This window comes from Canis aureus, chromosome 13, assembly GCF_053574225.1.
Source record: "Canis aureus isolate CA01 chromosome 13, VMU_Caureus_v.1.0, whole genome shotgun sequence".
In the NCBI taxonomy this organism is placed as follows: Eukaryota; Metazoa; Chordata; class Mammalia; order Carnivora; family Canidae; genus Canis; species Canis aureus.
In genome coordinates, this window is record NC_135623.1 from 46,127,333 (window position 1) to 46,147,002 (window position 19,670).

The 19,670-nt window shown below is 42.1% G+C and overlaps 1 protein-coding gene and 1 pseudogene across 5 annotated transcripts in view; one reads left to right on the forward strand and one right to left on the reverse strand.

The window, feature by feature from the left end:
* The window catches only part of NR1H4 (nuclear receptor subfamily 1 group H member 4), a 110,894-nt gene that overhangs the window by 24,345 nt on the left and 66,879 nt on the right, over positions 1 to 19,670 (forward strand). For 3 of the 5 annotated variants that reach the window (XM_077846028.1, XM_077846026.1, XM_077846030.1), the window contains 2 exons: positions 12,749 to 12,982; positions 14,664 to 14,899. The gene's annotated coding sequence lies outside the window, so the exon portion shown is untranslated. Of the gene's footprint in view, positions 1 to 9,395; positions 9,512 to 12,748; positions 12,983 to 14,657; positions 14,900 to 19,670 lie in introns of all 5 variants that reach the window. The other 2 variants (XM_077846027.1, XM_077846029.1) reach the window with 2 other exon arrangements.
* Positions 4,222 to 9,722, reverse strand: LOC144281720 (non-histone chromosomal protein HMG-14 pseudogene; annotated as a pseudogene).

Genomic DNA, 19,670 nt, shown 5'->3' on the forward strand with positions numbered 1-19,670 from the left:
ATTGAAGCCATTCTCTTGGAAGTCCCCCTACTAGCCAAGGCAGAGTGGGGGGGGGGTGGTTCTTACTAACCTTCTACTTTCCAATCTTGGGAATATCTTTCCTTTCAAGCATTAAGGGTTAGATAAACCCAATGGAAGAATAAATAGTCAATTAGGGTACCAACAACATAGGGGATTGGGCACACACACACACAGAAACTTTTAAAATAGTTATTATTACAAAACATCATTTTATTGATCAAAAGAAATCTAAATGTAGCTGGATTTCTTTTTATAGATATTATAGGTTAGTATTGTTTTTGTTTTGATTTATGTTTGGAGAATGGTAATGTTGGCACCATATTCCTCTCAGTCAGGGTCTCTACAATTCTTAATCTTGCCCCCCAAAGCACTTCCCTTTCTTCTCTACTCTCACGTCATCATTTAAATCTCTTTGAAGAGGGCTTTCAGGAGTTTTCTGCTTTCTTCTCAGTTGGATGTGTGGGGGCTTGGGAGTGGGTAGGCAAAGAGAAGGAAGTGTGTGAGATCTGTCTCCCTGAGTAGAATGGTGGCTTTTCTGGAAGCACTGGAGAACAGAATGACAACACACAAATGATTATCCCATTAATATCTTGCTTCATTGGTCATGATAAGCTATAATCATGATAGGAGCAAAATTTGAGAACTGTGTGTATTTAGTTCTCTTGAGATCAAGGCAAGGAATTATAACCAGGTTAAAGGGGGCTGTGTTTACAGGTGAAATGCCCATCTGTTCTTTCTGCTAATTTATTTCAAATGATACTGATATTTAGTTTCATTTGTCTTAGTTGAAGTAAGAGCTCTTTCCATTAAATTTTTTCAGCACCCAAGATGTGTTCTTTAAGAAACAAAATATTTATTTTTTTTTGTATTTTTGCCACTTGAAACAGTTTTTTTTTCCTAAAATATATTGTGCTCCACCCTACCTTTTAAATGGAAGAAAAGGACATAACTTACCCTTCTCTGTAGCTCTTGAACTCGTTCTCATCTGGGCTTTACTATTAAGCACAATTCTTTCACATTTTGGAGAACACATTAGTTTCTTGCATTGTGGCCACCTCTTACCTTGCTCTTATGTTCTTTTCAGGTTTGTTGATGAACATTTGTTATCAGAGGGTGAAACCAAGCACCTGGACTGGGGAGGATATCTACCAATAAAATGTGCTAAGACCTACGCCCAGCTTTAATTCAGAGCTTTAATTCATGGCAGCCATTTCATTTCATTTCATTTCATTTCATTTCATTTCATTTCATTTCATTTCATTTCATTTCATTCCATTTTTAAAAGAGTTTATTTATTTATTCATGAGAGACACACAGAGGCAGAGACACAGGCAGAGGGAGAAGCAGGCTCCCTGTGGGGAGCCCGATGTGGGACTCGATCCCTGGACCCTAGGATCACGACCTGAGCTGAAGGCAGATGCTCAACCACTGAGCCACCCAGGTGCTCCCATGACAGCATTTTAATGGCCATTTAATCAAATTTAATTGAGGAGGGTATATTAAATAAATGTTAGGCCCAGTGTTACTTAGTTACTTGATAATTTAATCTCCTTTTTACAGTTGTGCTAGTAGACTCCTGAGCAGTTCAGGAACCTGCCTAATGCTCTTAGACTTGACACAAGTTTTTTAAACCATGTGTCACAATCCATGGGTGGTCCTGAAATCAATCCCTAATGGGTCAAGATCAATGTTTTAAAAATTAGAATAAAAAATTATTGGAATAGAAAATATCAGAACAGATGACACATAGAGGCCTAAGCTTTTTTTTTTTTTTTTTTTGCAAACTCTTATTTCAGTTACACATGTGTGAATATGTGTGTACATTTGTATTGTGGTATGAAATGTATTTATTATCGTGGGTCCCAATCCAAAATATTTGAAAAACTCTCATCTATACTCCCCCAGAGAGTACGGTTGTTAGAAATGTGACTTCTGGGAACATCGTTGATATCAGAACTCCTTACAACTAGAGCAGATGAGATGAATGGTCTCCTATGTATTCCAGAAAAATGTAGGCTTTCCTTATAAATCTGTGGACATAAAACTATTGATGAAGCACTTGGGATATTTGCTTGAATTAAAAAGACCACCACTGACCATCCCAAGTAACCATGGAAATCACTGAAGACCCCCACTGTTAGCAGGCCCCGTCTACTTACCCTAAATGACACTAGCTGCTATTTTTTGGAATTTATTGTATAGTGAGCCCTGTTTTAAATGCTTTACACAAGCCTCTCTCTCTCTCTCTCTCTCTCTCTCTTTAAAGATTTTAAAAATTTATTCATGAAAGACATAGAGAGAGAGAGGCAGAGAGGGGCAGGCTCCCCATGGAGCAGGGACCCCAACGTGGGACTCCATCCCAAGACCCTGGGATCACAACCTGAGCCAAAGGCAGACGCTCAACCTCTGAGCCCCCCAGGCGCCCCCACAGGCTCTCTTTTAACCATTATAACAACTTTATGAGGTTGGCGTTGTGGCTCACAGATGAGGTGAAGACCCCGGGGGCCACAAAGATGACTGCGTGCAGTGCAGCTTGGTGCCTCCGCCATCAGGCCCACCTCAGAGGTGGGGGTAGTGAGACCATATTCTTCCTTCAGTGTCTGTTTCCTCAGTAATGAACAACTTCATTTTCTTGTGACGGAAAGACTTTCTCTGAGTGGAGTTGAGCTTGCTCGAAGCCCTCCCCAGCTTCATCTCCTGTGTGGTGACATAGAACAGCTGGTCACCGTCCTACTGACAACAATGTGCCATCAAGCAGGGGACAGTAATTGTCTCCTTTCAGAACTGACAATATCAGCTCCTTGAACCATTTCACTCGGCCCTATCTCCCACCAAGCCTTCAATTATCTCCTTGTTTCTTGGTTGCTCCTTGGAGAATGGCTGCGCAGCTGGACTCCTTCCCGTCCTGGGTGGACAGGGTGAGGCCTGGGCGCTTCGAGTTTATGTTCCTCCACACCCCCTAGGGTGGGCACCACGAGGCCTAACTGGGCTGCAACCCTGGGGGCCCCTCTCACAGCCTCCACACCCACAGCTGGGCTTCCCACCACGGATGCGCAGTCACTGGGGCCTACCTCTGGTGACCTTGACCTCACGGCGTGCTGACCCTTATCATGGTCTCCCTACCTCTGCCTCAGCCTGGGGTGCCCTCCCTGCCCTCCAGGTAGCCTCACAACCTCTCCCTTCTTTAAGGGCTCTCTCCTGCCTGAGGACCCCAAGGGCGGCCTCTCACCACCTCTGACCAGCCACACACCTTCTCTCTCAGGAGGCGCTTCTGACTTCCCACCTCAAGATCTGTGTGTAGACATCGTGCACTTAAAACGCTAATTTGCACTGAGGAGGGCACTCGATGGGATGAGCACTGGGTGTTATAGTACATACGGGCAAATTGAATTTAAATTTTAAAAAATGTAAAAAAAATAAAAAATAAAACACTAATTTGCAGTTTGACAGAACATAGGTGCACATGATATGTAATTCAAGTGGTGCACAAGGTACAGACCGAAGACATTTTTTCCTAATACCTTGTCCCCCAGAAGTAGGCAACCAGCATTATCAGTTTCTTATATATCATTCCAGACACAGTCTGCATATCCAATTTGTGATTTTATGAGTGTGTGTGCATATACGCATACACGCATATGTACACAAACACACATGTGTATGTCTATAAATACATATGCACACGCGTGTGTGTGTGTGTCCACAGATTAGATAGCCACTACACACCTTTTTCAATGGGTGCTTGAGCTCGGTTGCTATTCCATTCTGAGTTTGTAAAGAGCTTCCCTTCTTGGTGGCCCCTGGGGCTCCAGTCCATGGATATACCCTCATTAGTGTCACCTGTCTCCATCCAAGCACATGTTGTTCTACGAGCACAGACTTTGACATCAGACTCCCTCGACAGAGGCTGAGCTCGTCGTTGATTAGCTACATGCTGTTGGGTAACTTATTTAACCTCTTTGTGCCTCAATTTTCCTGTCTGTGAAGTGGGGAATCACAATCGCATCTCCGTCCTGGGGCTGTGCCAAGGATTAAATATGAGAATCAGGTGTAAAGTGCTCAGAATGCGTGTGGCACGTCGTAAGCTCTCGATAACTGTTAGCTGTTGATTGCTCTGTGGCCCATGGTTTGCCATTGGATTCGGTGCCGCGGTGCACAGCCTTGAACGTGGAAGTGACCTCCAGATACCTAACAGCCCTTTCAGCACGAGCACCTATCGATGAGGACGAGGCTGGCCTCCACGTGGTGCCGTCCTGGCGGCCCTGTAGTACCAGGCGTGACCTCTTGAGGTGCCCCGGTGCCGCAAGGTCTGGGGGTTCGGGGGAATGGGCTGGATGACAGAGCAGCAGCAGGGTGTTGTGTGGGCTCGGTACACCTTATTGTTTACCAATAAATAAGGAAGCATTTCAGCATTTTCACAATCACTACAGAGCATGTGGAGCATACTGGAATTTCACTCTGTGTTCAAGGATCATTTCACACCCGTGCAAGTGTCTTTTAGGATCGATTCCTGGAAATGGAATTACTAGGTAAGGGTCATGCATACTTGCAATCTGTCCTCTTAGACATTGTACCAATTTACATCTCCACCAGCAGTATATGGAAGTGCTTGTGTCATTCATTCTATTTTTTTTAAGATTTATTTATTTATTTATTCATGAGAGACATACAGGCAGAGGGGTACAGGCTCCCTGTGGGGAGCCCAGTGTGGGACTCCATCCCGAAACTCCAGGATCATGACCTGAACTGAAGGCAGACGCTCAACCGCTGAGCCACCCAGGTGCCCCAGGAAGTGCTTGTTTCTTCATCCTCACTGGTACAATATATTAGCAGACTTCTTTGTATCTCTGCCCATCATAGGTGAAAAGTGGTGTTCCAATGTAGCTTGCATTTCTTTCATTATGACTGAGTGTGGATGTCTTTTTATGTGTTATTGGCCATTTATAGGTCCTTTTTTTTTTTTTGTCTTTTATTATGGTTCCTATTATGATTGAGTTTATGTGTCTTTTTATATGTTCAGGGGTCATATGTACATCTTTTCCTGTATATTATCTTTGCATGTGGTTTTACTCCTTTTTCTTTCGTGTTGATCATTTTCTTATTGATTTGCAGGAGCTCTTCATACATCACATGTAATTAATTCTTTTACTTAATTAACTATAGAGATTTTTTTAACTTGGTGCTGTGCTAGGACTGGAGATAGATTTAAAAAAAACATCACTACAGCACTTGCCTTCAAGAAGCTTACAAATTGGTGAAGGGCACAAATGAGGAAATAAACAGTTGCAATAATGAATAAAAAGTATGTTGAGAGGGGTGAACACGGCGTGCTTTGAGGGTATGGAGAAGAGATAACATTCATATGGACCATGCTGATTAGGGAATTCTGCAAAGGGTAAAGAAAGACTTTGAGTAGCAGATGTTTAATAAGTGATTGTTCTACGGTATAAAGACTGATGTTTTAAGTACTTGGTTGGCTCCCATGTTTCAGAATTTTCAGAATCATTTCTAAGGATACTGCATCACGATTTTCATCATATTTGATTCTGCTCCATTGTCACGGCCTATATTCAGCCCCTGAAACACAAGAGGACAGTATCATCACCACCGTAAAGCTCTGAAAATATGCCTTCTGGATGATAAGTAGCCCTGTCCCCACTGAAGACAGATAGCTTACCATTAAGCTATCAGCTGAATTTCCCAAACAGATGGGGGCCTTTTCAAATATAAAATGGGCCATGTCCCAAATGTGTTCTTTGTTCTATGTATTAATAATCTTTTTAGCAAGCTTTGCATTTAAAATGCAGGTTGGGCATAATGTAACACTCAGGCCCAACACCGACCCTCATCGTTCTATTATATCTTTTATTGAGAACCTGCTGTGAATGTTTCACATCCAATTAACCTGTATAGTAGCACATGGCATTAAATGGGTCATCCTATTTTAAGACTTTTTTTTTTTTTTTTTTTTTTTTTTTTTACAAGAGTTGAATGCAGTTTGGACAATCCACTCCAGCTGGGGCTGGAACAATTGAATGCAAGCCTTGAGCATAACAAAAGTTCTAAACAGCTTCTCTTATATGTTGTTCCTATTGCACAGTGGACTTTTGAAATGGTGTAGGTCATAAACCCTCGAAGCAGCTTGTCCTTTATTTACCAAGGTTGAGAGCCACTGCTTCAGCTCTCAGCAGTGCTGAGGAAAGAATGCCATGTTCATATCAGGAAGACTTTATGTTATTAAGTTAATAGACTGAACCGGCTACACAATTTGTGGGGCTCTGTGAAATGAAAATATGAGACCTTTTTTAAAAAGTTACCAAGAATTTTCAAAACCATAACAATAGAGCATCCATCCAAACATAGAGCCTTCTAAGTGAGAGACCCCTTGTGACCACAAATGTTGCATGCTCACAAACAGCCCTGTTGATGGACTATAAGAATCTGCAGTGGATCAGCACAGCACGGACCCCTGGGACCACAGATATAGAAGGGGCTTGGCTGTCATGTGGTTGGACATCCTCATTTTGTAGGTGGTGAAACTGGGGCTTAGAGAAATAGATGAGTAGCCCCCAGATACCGGTAGGGAGAAGCAGAGGCAGATCTATAACTGTAGACATAATGTGCTGAAAATATGTGGAGAAGAGAGGTACAGATTACTTGTCACATCCTGAAATTTATAATTTAACCTACTATAAAACCATGACTTATGTTATATATTTTTAAGTAGCTAATTTTGTATACCACTGAGAGTTCCATCACATTTCCATCAAAAGCATTTTCCTACCAGGGAATATAAATAAGATGTGCGTCCTTTCTCTATTCCTCTGGCTTCCTTCCCCACCAGATTAAGCCCTGAATCCAAGCCACAGCAGCCCAGATTCTATGATCTTTTGGCTAAGCAATCTTGCCTAGATCTTACCATTGCTCAGTTAGATATCCGCTGTGATCTTACAACTGTGTTATATTGAACTCTAGGCCTCGTCAACACACACGTATGTCAATAAAACAAAAGCTCCACTAATTGGTATGTATCTTTCTACTTACAATGGAAATGTTCACTCTGCTATTTTAAAAAATACACTATTACACTGAAAATAAACAAAGGCTGTTTATGACCCACTAACTTGATTTTATGAACCACTAATGGGTCATGTCATGCGGTTCCAAAGACACTGCTTGGATGTCCATGTTGCTTCTGTACTGGGAGGGCTAATTGAAAACAGAAGGCATCTCATAGGACATTTCCTCTGGAAAAGAAAAGTACCAGCAAGGCCCTCACATGCTGGTGGAGGGCAAGAAATAGACACATTTAGATCCTATTGGGAAAATATAAAATGGCCCCATCTGTCTGAAAGCAGCTTGCTAAGTTTACTATAGAATCTTTTTTTAAAAAATTATTTATTTATTCATGAGAGACAGAGAGAGAGAAAGAAGCAGATATACAAGCAGAGAGAATAGCAGGCTCCATGCAGGGAGCCCGATGTGGGACTCGATCCGGGGACTCCAGGATCACACCCTGGGCCGAAGGCAGATGTTCAACCTCTGAGCCACCCCGGCGTCCCTTACTGTAGAATCTTAAAAATATGGTTGCCCCAACCCATTAATTCCACTCTAGAAAAACAGGCCAAGGAAATAATCTTAGATGTAGCCAAGGGTTTAGCTACAAAGAATGATCATTGTAGTATTATTTACAGTGGAGGAAAATTGGAAATAAGTCAAAGTTTCAGCAGTGGGCCATTGATCAATGAGGGCTTTATACCTATGAACTGAATATTATATAGCTATTAAATTATGTTATATATATAATGACATATATAGTCATTAGTGATGACTGTAAAGATTTAGTGTTATTAAAATTTTTATGATATAGTAAAAGAAGAAAGCAGAGTCAGAACAATATATTCTACATGACATTTTTTTTAAAGAAAAGAGATGTGATATATCTCTTTGTATTAAAAGTTAAGAAAATATATCAGTGTTAATATTCTATGGTAAGAATATGAGTACATTTTATTTCCTTATTTATGATTATCTGTATTTTCTATTTTTCTACACTGACCATTACTACTTAGGAATTAGAAGCAACAATAATAAAGGAATCCTCCAAAAAAAAAAGGGAGGGTCAGGGAAGATACAGGAAGCGAAGTACATTTGATCTAGGATAAGTGGAGAAACTAGCTTCCTAAGTGCAAATAGTAATGTCCTGTCTCATGGGTTACATGTTAAAACAGGTTGTAAATATACATATATTTTTTTATTTGAAGAACCAATATTTTTTCTCTTAGCTTTTCATTTAAATTCAATTTAGTTAATATATAGTGTATTATTAGTTTCAGAGGTAGAATTTCATAATTCACCAGTCCGTATAACACCCAGTGCTCATCACATCACTTGCCCTCCTTAATGCCCATCACCCAGTTACCCCATCTCCCCTCCCACTTCCCCTCCAGCAACCCTCAGTTTGTTTCCTAGAGTTAAGAGTCTCTTATGGTTTGCCACCCTCTGTCTTTTTCCCCCCTCTGTCTTTATTTTATTTTCCATCCCTTCCTCTGTATTCATCTGTTTTGTTTCATTTTTTTTCATAATTGAGTTTTTATTGTTTGTCCTGAGAATCAGTACCGACATTTCGATTTGTACACAATTCTTAATGTACATACCGAAAATCTAAAAAATCACATGGTTGTGATCCTTTTCTAAAAGTTATTCCAGTGATCTTCCAGCTTAAAATTTGGAAGCCAATTTTCCTTAATAGTATATCAAGTATCAATATCTTTGAATGTTGATAGGCTGTTACATGGTTAAGTCCCATTAATTCACAATTTAATACCATGATACACTACATTCTCAAATTTCCAATCCTACACAGCACATTACCATTCCTAGGAAAACTGGACTACCATGACCAAGATGTAACAGAGTACACGGGAATTCTGGTGGGGAAAGCCAAGATCTAGGAGTGGTTTTCTTGAAGAAACAATTGTACCAAAAACAACATGGGAATAGAAGTAATTTAAAATGTTCAAGACCTATTAAATGCATGACTGACTCCAACTTGCCATTTAGTATGCTTGGTATTATAGGATATGGAAACTACCCCATCTATAGAATGTTGAACTGATACCCAAGACAATCAGAGCCTCCCACACTCAGTATCCTACTATTTTCTGGTTTGTACCAAAAAACAACCAGCAAATGATTTTGCTGAAAAAAAAAAAAAAAAAAAAGATTTTGCTGCAAAAAAAAAAAAAACATTTACAGTTTAAAAATGGGTTGAGGTGGGATTCCCTCTTTCTTCAAAATGTTTCTGCAGCTACTAAAAAATCTTGCCTTTACAAAATAGTTGATGACAATATTCCTCTGGATTGTACAGGAAGGAGACAGGGACCACTGACAGGACATGGTATCTGATATGAGTCAGACTTGGCTTCTCTCTCTCCTGCTTTGGAGGAGGCTGGATTCTCCTCATTTTTAGTTTCTCCGTTTTCTGCAGGTAGGTCTTCTTTTGTTTCTTGGTTCTACTTCAACTTGTTTTCCCCTTTGTTTGCACTTTTTTTGTCTAAAGATTTATCCCTTCCTGCTGCCTTTTTGGGCTTCCTATCCACTTTTGCAGGAGCAGGTTTGGCTGACAACCTCCCCGACCTCCTATTGGGCTCCTCCTTCACTGCCCCCTCAGCAGAGATGCTGACTTCACTCTTGGGCATCTCGGCAATGGGTCGGTGCCTGCCTGGGGCCTGCAGGCCTGGCCACTGCCCCTCCTCCCAATGCCCCCCTTTTGTTTCTTAAATTCCACATTTGAGTGAAATCATATGGCATTTATCTCTCTCTGATTGACTTCTTTTAGTTAATAGCTTAATACCCTCTAACTCCATCCACATCATTATAAATGGCAAGATTTCATTCTTTCTGATGGCGGAGTAATATTGTGAACATTTCATTTTTAAAAGGTTCTGATCATTAAGACTGGCTATCCAGGCTTAAATGAATGTCCAGCTATGTCCTTCACCATCTCTGGTACAGATATCTCTGCAATGCAGGCCCCGTGACTTTAATGAGTCACTTTCAGGTTGATTGTAAAGAGATGGGTCAGAATCTCATGATTTCTAGCTTCTAGGAGATCTCACATCTTATGGGGCTGCCAGTGCTTCTGTTTGCTCTTTTTACACCATGCATTTTCGTGTGATATTTCATGTTAATTTTCACAATAACCCTGTAAGGTGGGCACTGTTTTCCATTATCCTATTAGTTTGGGGAGAAAGAACTAAGACCCAGAGATTGACTTGCTCAAGGTCATAAGATAACACCAGAGTCAAGACTCAAGCCCAGGTCCCTGGCTCTAATACTCACCCTACCATGCTGTCCTAGGTCTTACAAATTTTCTCTGATTTTGAGAGTACAACTTCTTCAGGGTTGTGGTGCCTAACCAGAGAAAATAAGTTATTTAAGGCAGTAGAATAAAGACCACTGCAGACAAACTTCTGATGAGACTGATTCAGTGTTGGGAACAAGATTCACACTCATAGCCAGGACTGAGCCAACGGGGAGAGGCCAACTCAACTACCCATACTTTCTTTCCTGCCCTCCCTCTCTGCATTTTAGTGTTCTCATAGTCACTGCCCTGCGACGCTGAGTGTCCTGTCTCTGTTCTCTTACCATGGTGGTCACCCGCGCCTCCTGCTCTTAGGTTAGGTCACATCTTTGCTATACTAACATTCAAGGTTTACCTATTCTGCTTCCCATTTGCTTTGGGATCTTTTATTTAGTCTTTGACCTATGATGAACTCATTCATTAGGGTTGAGGGGAGGATTTTCAATTAAAAAAAAAGGAGGAATCCTGGAGAAGATAAAGAAGCCAAAGTATTAACCAAAAAATACCAATTTCTGTGAAAAGAGATCTTTGTTTTTGGCAGAGTGACTTTCATGCAACACATCTAATGCTAAAGCAGAGTTGATCACTAACAATATGTTCATAACTTCCTTCATCTCTATCCTAATTCAACAATTAATTAAAATATCCTAGTATTGATAAGCGTTTCATAAATATTTTGACCTCCTGTTTCCCGGCTTAATAGTGGAATAAAATATAGGAGAAACTATGTTAGCTTTGGGGAAAACAAACCTGAGTTTAAAGCCCTGCTTGATGGCTCTTGACAAGTTGCTGATCTCTAAATCTTGGTTTCCTCATTTGTAAAATGGAGATAATACTTCCTAGCTTCTAACTTATAAGGACTAAATATAAGAGGCCCTCATGCCCTCAGTAGGGTGCTGAGTTGGCTTGTTCTGGCTCACAAGAGCCATTTGTGAAGTTTTCAGGAATTTCTGAGCTGGTTGTTAAACATAGCCACATCAAAAATTAAAGTATATAAACTTCCAATTAAATACATTAAAAAAAGATGTAATAGATACTCAAAACTCATCACATCCTAGTTATTTTGCTATATTTTACAATTATCTATAGTCCTCTGGTTATTTATATCTATTGTATGTGTAAGGTGGAAATACTCAGGAATGGTACACCATCTCATGTTAGATACCATCCTGTTGATAGTTTGCTATGATGATGAGAATATTTACACTACAGAAATGGGCAAAACTATAAATCAGGATTGAATTATTGCTTGGTCAATTGTCTAAGGAAGGCAGGGCTAGCAGACAGAATTTGGCCCATGGATATCTTTGTACAGCCTGCAAACTAAGAAGAAATTTTGTATTATGAAAAGGCTGCAAGATATGACAGAGACCAGATGTGGCTGCAAAACCTAAAATATTTATTTTTTGGCCCTTTAAAGAAATGTCTGCTGTCTCTTGTGTAGGTGGAGAAAAATGTTAATCAGAAAGATTAAACTTCAAAGTGTGTCATGCTTGTAGCCTTACATTGTGAGGAGCACACACACACACAAATGAAGAAATGTTTTCCGCTGTTTGAAAACTACCGATTCAGCAAAGAAGCCGCTTGTGTTACTGATTAGTGAATGAATTTCCAATATACGTGTTGGGACTGAAAGAGGGTACAATTTAATAAATATAATTTGTGTGAGGGTAGTGGCTCAGTAGTATATCACGGATGTGATTTCATGACAACAAATGCATTGGGAAAAGCATTCATGGGCCAGAATGCAGTTCCATTGATCAAATCATAATTGGAAATCGGCTCAATATAAGAGTTTGGCGAAGCCCAGTGGAAGTCAATTGGCTACGTGGAATTTACAACACACAAAAACTTTGTGTTCTGTTATTATTTGTGAAAATGTTCTATATCTCTAAGATCTAAAAAGTTGAAACATGTGAGAGGGCTTCCGTGCACGTGTGTGCATGCGTGTGTGTATACACCCCTCTCTGAAAGCCAGTTGTCAAATGTTACCCAGAACACCACTGCACATACCCCCACAACCCTTATTTCTTCATACCTCCTCCAGGTTCTTAGTTGAAAAACATGGGCCCTCTTTACTTCATAGGATTATCCAAGCTACCTCCTGGCTCAGAGCCTTTGCTGTTGCCTTTTCTTTACCCTCCTCAATACCTTTCACTCCCCCTACCCGAGATCCTTCAGATCCAGTCTAGTTGGCCAGATATGATAGTGTGAAGTGCTCAGGGAAAACCAGTAGTAGCTAATGCTGACATAGTGTGTCTCTATATTACTCTAGTTGGACCAGCACTTTGCACATATTAACTGATTTAATCTTCATCGTAACACTGTGGAACAGGCAGTCATTATATGTCAATCTTACAGCTGAGGACACATAGAGATGTTAAGCTAAACCCTGAGGTCTACCATCATCCAGTTGATTTGTGGCAGAGCTGAGATTTGAACCCAAGTAAGAGATTTCAGAGTCTATGTCCTCAACCCTCACCTTCCACTGCTGCTGGGGAGAATGAAATCACAACACAGGCTCTCACCATCCAAGAAGAACTGGTCTAGGAGTCATGCAGGAGTCCTTTGGACAGCTCAGAGCTGCAGAGCAAGGTGAGTGTCATCATGGACCCTTCAAGTGGGAGGGGAGAACTTACGGGGCTGGGTTCCCCCTCTTCCTTGTGATGAGGGGTGTGTCTGGGTCATGCTTCCATATTTGGGAGCCCGTAGGCCTGTTGGACCTATGGATGCTAGTCAATTAGAGAAGTAGAATATAGCACTCCTGAGAGGTTTGAATGTACACCTTCCACTAACTTTACAATGGGAAACATGGGTATGTGCCTATATATGGGCAACACCCACAAACCCATGTGTGCTCACGCTATTTTGGAAAGTTGTCTTTTTCTCAGTTCACTCATTGATTTAGCTAACAAAGAGTTACGCAATACTTTCTCCATGGGAGGCACTCTGCTAAAACCAGGGATGGATACAAAGACAGGTTGGCCACCATGCTTTCTTTCCAGAATTTTTTCTTGTATAAGCGGTAAGTAGGTCACTATAATATACAAGGTCAGAGGATTTGAGGGACAGTGAGAGAAGTACGAATAAAGGATGGGGGGGGGGTTGGTGGGCAGAGTAGGGGCAGAGGAGGAATGGGGTTGGCTTCAGGGAGAACTTAGCACTTGAGATGGCCTGGCAGACATGAGGATGTGAAAGGAAGGTGCTTTAGGTAAAAGAAGGAACTTGTGCAAATGCACAGAGCCAGGGCAGCTTGGCCAAGGTGGGCAAGATGTTAAAGTCTCTGAAGAGACAGGAGGTAAGAAAATACTAGAAAGATAGATTAGGGTGAGATTGTCAGAGGGTGGGAGGACTTCTAAATGTCAGACCAAAGCATTTTAAATGTATTTCTTTCAACAGTGGTAACCCCTCAGGGGATTTTGATTAGGAGAGCATCCAGCAAGGTGCTCACTAGGTATGTAGTATGCAGATGACCAGTCAATATTAATTCAATTGATAAAGCAGAGAAATAGTAATGGATGAAATTTATGGGGTGCTTGCTATAGGTCAGGCACTTTTCACACATTTCAAACCATGCATGTAATTCTCACCACAGCTCATGAGAAGCTCTACCTCTACCTCATAGAGGGGGAAAGTAAGACTCAGAGATGCTATGTGTCTTGTCCAGGGTTGTGACAAACAAGTAGGCATGTGACCAAGGCCTACACTTTACGTGGCTATGCCACTTGGAAAACAGAGACAAGAGAAAAAAAAGAAAGAAACAGAAAAGGAATATGAGGCCAATGTTGTTCTTCAGAAAGGAGGCTGTGGTAGGCCCAAATTAGCCAAGGAACAGAGTGGGTTGGAAATAAGAGGAATTCCAAAGATAGAATCCACATGGATCTGTTATTACTTGCTCTAGGAGGCCCAGGAGAGAAAAGGGTCAAAAAGGCTCAGTTGCAAAAAAAAAAAAAAAAAAAAAAGAAGGCTCAGTTGCTAACTTCAGCCCCCAGGAGGTGGGAGAGCTATTAAAAGAAATTGGGGGGTGGGGAGGGGGAGGATGGTTCAGTTCAGACCATGCCTGTGGAACCTGGGGACTCAGAACCCTCCAGGGGAGTCTGAGAAGAAGTGTTTTACAAGGCGAGCCTCAGGGCCCCTCAGCCAGGTCCCATTCCCTACTCTGAGCTCTGGGAGTTTGTTCTGGGAATCTCGAGGCCCTCCCAAGTTTCCTTTCTATGTTTATATCATTTATCAGAGAAAGGATTGTTAATGACTAATCTGTGTTCATGAGGCACAGAGCCAAAGAAGAGATGTTGCTGCTGAGCTGGAAGGCTGCCTGTGATCATCCACAGCTTTTACTAGAGCTCCCTCCTCTTCCTCCTCCTGCTGCTCACCCCACTGTCTCCTGGACTCACCCCAATGCAAACCCAGGATCTGAGCGCTAGTAGCAAAATCGCTGTGGTTCGGAGAGGAGGCCTGGACTCAGAATCCTCCCAGGCCTTGAAGGTTCATCTCCAGCCTGAGACAACCCAAGTAAGTAACCTCATTCCTCAGGGGCCAGGTGTCTGTCTCAAGGTGACAGAGGGGAAGCTGTCATTCAGGATTTCTCTTTCACATTGAGAAGTTTGGTTGATGAATGAATTCTAAGTCAGTAGAGTTTGAGGTAAAGTCCTGAAAACAAGAAGGGGAAGAAAAAGATAGAAACTCTAAAAACAAACAAGAGGAAGCAGGAGTTCATGGGGTCTAACAGCTGCTTACCTTATTAACAATTTAGGACTATCGTTTAAACATTGTGGTCATCCGGGAAAATTACTGGAGACGGTGAATTTCAGGAATGTCTCTGTTGTGAGTCCATAGACAATCTGACCTGAACAGTGTGCTCGATTTGGGTGATTTGTCAAACCTTGCTGTGACTTTGGAAATCTTGCTAATGTCAAATGACTTGGGATCTGGGGACAGGATGACATTTAAGCCATGCTTAACCGAAGTAAAAGTTTTTCCTAGGAGAAGAGTGGCTCTGAAAAGCTTTCTCTTTTGATTTTGGTTGTAAACATGCTTTCCACTTATCATGTTACTACTGGATAGAAAAATTTTTAAAAGACAGAAAATGTTAGGAAGAACTTTGATATTAAAATTATCCAAGGTCCAGATCTACAGATAAGGCACCTGTCCGCTTACCGCCGCAGGGAGTTAGGCAACTAACTATAAGGGGAGCCTGAATCCTTTCTCTTAACCGAGTTTTTACTCAGAAGGGGGAGGTGATACACATGACTCACTTTGGATTCTTCCTCTGGGAAACTCACCTGAGTTTGTTTGATTGATTGATTGATTGATTGATTGATTGATTTAATTTTAATTTTAATTTTTTTTTAAAGATTTTATTTCTTTATTGAGACACACACACACACACACACAGAGAGAGAGAGAGAGAGAGAGAGAGAGAGAGACAGGCAGAGGGAGAAGCAGGCTCCATGCAGGGAACCTGACGTGGGACTCGATCCTGGATCTCCAGGATCACACCCCGGGCTGCAGGCAGTGCTAAACCACTGCGTCATGGGGGCTGCCCTCACCTGAGTTTTAAAGACGGCCGGGTTTGAAGGACCTCGGCAGTATCGACAAGAAATGCAGAGAAATAATCGTTTTGAAATAATGAGCCATCACTGGGTTTCTAGCTGTGATTTTCTGAAATACTGGACACTTTCATCTTTGAGCCACCCCCTCTTCCAAATTATGGACCTGTGCCATTTGCACTGTGGACCTTTCTGTTTTTCTCGGGGTGTTGCAATGTGGCTGATGCAACCTGCTGGGAGCTGATAGGTACCAGCCAGGGATGACACACTCTTGTCCTGGGACCCTCTCTCAGGCTGTGGTTTCCTGCAGGCTCCTCTGGTTTCTCCCCACAGCTGGAGAGGGCGAGGACTGTGGCCTGGCCTTCCCATACCTCCCCCACCTGGCCAGGCTCTAACAGAACCACCCAGCCCTTGGGAGGCCCCGGGGAGTTTGTAAGCAAAGGAAGGGAAGTTTGCGTAGCCGTGGATGTGTGAAGGAGCTAGCTGCCTGAGAGCGCCCACTGATGAGCTGGCTTCACCCCACCGCCTGTTTCCTTCTCACTATAAGCCTACTTGGAAGTTTTTTCTTACATTCATTGGATAGGTGAGCAAACAGGCTCAAAGAAGACAACTCATTTTTTTTCTTACTTTTTTTTGACTAACACGCTATCCCCCCAGCGTGGGGTTAGGCCTCACACCCTGAGATCAAGAGTCACATGTTCTACTGGCTGAGCCAGCCCACGTGCCCTCTGAGGGGACCCAGAGCCCATCCAGGGTTGCAGTTAGGAAGGAGCAGGTCCTGAGCACGAGGCAGGCCTTTGTGACCCTGTGGCCCTCTCCTTGCCACCCCCACGTTGTGGGAAGCTGGCAAAACCTGAGACCTGGATGACGGGAGGCTGCGCAAAGCAGCTGGCGGATTTCAGGGGTGATGGGCGCAGGTGCGAAGAGTCCTAAAGCCCCGTGGGGTGTTTTGTAGGGGCCCTGCCATGAGCAGGGGCAAGAGGAGGCGCTCAACGCCAGCTTCAGCCTCGAGATTGGTCTGGGAGTACCGGTCGGGCCGTGAACCCCCAGTCGGGGTGTCCCAGAGCCACTAGGCACTGCTGTGGCTCAGAGCTGCAGGCTGGGAAAGCGGAGGTGGGGGGGACCCGCGTCCCCATCCCCGTGTGACCCACGAGAAAGGGCTGGCTGGTCCTTGGGTGGTGGGGTGGCCACAGGAAGGCAAAGGCACGAGGTTACGGTTCTTCGATGGGAGAAGTTCCCCTTGGTTGGGCTGCGAGCCTCCTCTCCCCTTTCATCCTAGTAACAGGAAGGGCTAAGAGAAACAGAAACAGTGTCCTTGTGTCCCTCCTCGGAGCCCCTCTTCCTTCAGGGGGACCGGTCCCCGCGGCGCAGGTGTCCTCCTTGCCGGACATGCCCACCGCCTCGCTCCCCTCCCTCCCACCCTCCTGCCCTGGCCCCTGTGCCCTCCCCCGGCAACTCTGTTCTTTCAGCTCGTCCCTTCCACATTTGGTGACAAGGGACTGTCAGCTATTCGTACTCCTTTTCCTTTATAAGTTTGTGTCAAAATGCTCCTGACATAACGCGACTTGATGGTGAAGGGAAATACCGCGCGGAAGTCACGCAGCTTTTTTCTTGCTTAGGTCTGAGCATTATAGCAGAGTTCCAGTGTCTACATTTGATATGTGTGAATATAACATCGTTTTGAATCATTGTTATTTTTCGAGATAAAATCCTAATAAAACTTGGAGATTTTACTTTCTGCTCTGAATACAATCAATGCTGCAGTCAACATCCTGTGCGCCTGTGCAAAGGACGATATTTAAGAGTCAGAATTGCATTTTATTTTAATATACACTGCTTGGGGGCCCGCCAGAAAGACTAAAATCGATGACACCACCAGCAGACTCTGAGAATACACATTGTCATGCAAGAAACTTTTTATTTTATTTTATTTATTTATTTATTTTTCTTGCAAGAAACTTTTGATAGGTAGAAATGGTATCTCCTTATATTAATTTGTATTTTTCTGATTATTAATTAATTTCAGACGTTTTATAAAGTTTATTGGCCACTTTTATTTTCCTTTCAGTGAATTTTCCTCTTTATATCCTTTGCTAGTTTCTTTCATGGATTGTTTATCTTTTCTGTTTTTATTTATAGCAGTTGTTTTTATATTGTTTGTACTGATTTTTGGCTACTACTTATGCTGTAAACATTTCCTCCTGGTTTGTTCATGTATTTAGCTGTTCATGGTGTCTTGATCTGTCTTTTTGATTTTAATATAGTCGAATTTATTTTTTTCCATTTATTTCTTGTTTAAGAAATTCTTCACCCTTTCACTCACACAGGTCATGAATGTGTTTTCTTATATTTTCTTCCAATAATTTTATGATTTTAAAAATCTTTGATCCACCTGAGAATTATTTCAAGAATGACACAAGATAAAAATCTTTAATTTTTTTTCCCTCAAAGGAATAGTTCATTTTCTGGACGCTATTTCTTGAGTAGGTCATCTCCACTGTATGCCCTGCCTCATGTAATGCCTGCTCATGATTAAATTCAAAAGGCAGCCCACCACCCTCAGGAAGATTTCCTAGTCACATACATGCTTGACGCCCACCAATGATTCCTATTTAGGATAGAAAATTGAAACTCCTTACCATAGTGAACAAGGCCAAATGAAAGCTATCTTCTCTCAGACTTCATCTCTTATACTGTCCCTTTGCTCACCTGTCTCCAGCCTCATCAGGCTTTTGCTGTTCTTCCTGAATTCCAGGCCCACGCTCTTAGCACTTGCTGACCACTCTGCCTTTGGGCTTATTTCCCTCTTGCATGGCTTACTTCTTATCCTCCACTTCTCAGCTCACACGTCCACTCTTCAGGGAGCTCTTTCAGGTTCATTCTATCCAAAATAGTGTCTGATGGCATCGCTCTATACCTCATCCCCTTTATTTTCTTATTAACACCAGTGGAAATCTCACTTTTTATTTGCAAATTATCCATCTCTTCTGCTAGAATGTAAGCCTCTGAAGACAGGTGATTTTTTTTTTCTGTCTCATCTATCTTTCCAAAATCTAGATCAAACCCTGATACCTAGTGGGGAAATTAATGAATGTTGAATGAATGAATGTCCTTACTTGTGCTCCTGAAGGGACTTGTGCTTACCTTTGTCATAACAATCCCCAGACTATTTAATTGGGTTTTCCTTGCCTGATGTTTCCACTAAGCTTCTTGAAGGATCATGATTTTTTTTTTTTTTTGGTCCTTATATGTCTGGTGCCTGACACAGAGTCAATAAATGTATACTGACTGAATAAATAAGTGAGCAAATGAATTCCTTCTGCATTGACACTGGAAACTGACATTGAGATGTCATTTGTAAAGAGTAAATACATTACTTAAATACTCACTTTCTTCAGATGCCAATAAGACAATGGCCAACATGCCATATTGTTTATTTAGGGGATTATAATCAATATCTAATACTATGTAACAAGCTACCCTAAAATTTAGTGGCTTAGAAAGATAATGATTATTTCTTATAATTCTATGGGTTGGCCAGGTGGTTTTCCCTGGGCTCGATCATGCTACTGATTTCAACTGGAGGATCAAGTAGATCTTATTCCCATGGCTAGGTCCTTGATGTTGGCTGTTGATTGGTATGCTTCGAATGGCTAAGTCTCTCCTGGAGTATTTCATTCTTGGTCTCTTTATGGAATCATGGTCTTAGGACATCATTCCAAGATGGTGAAGAC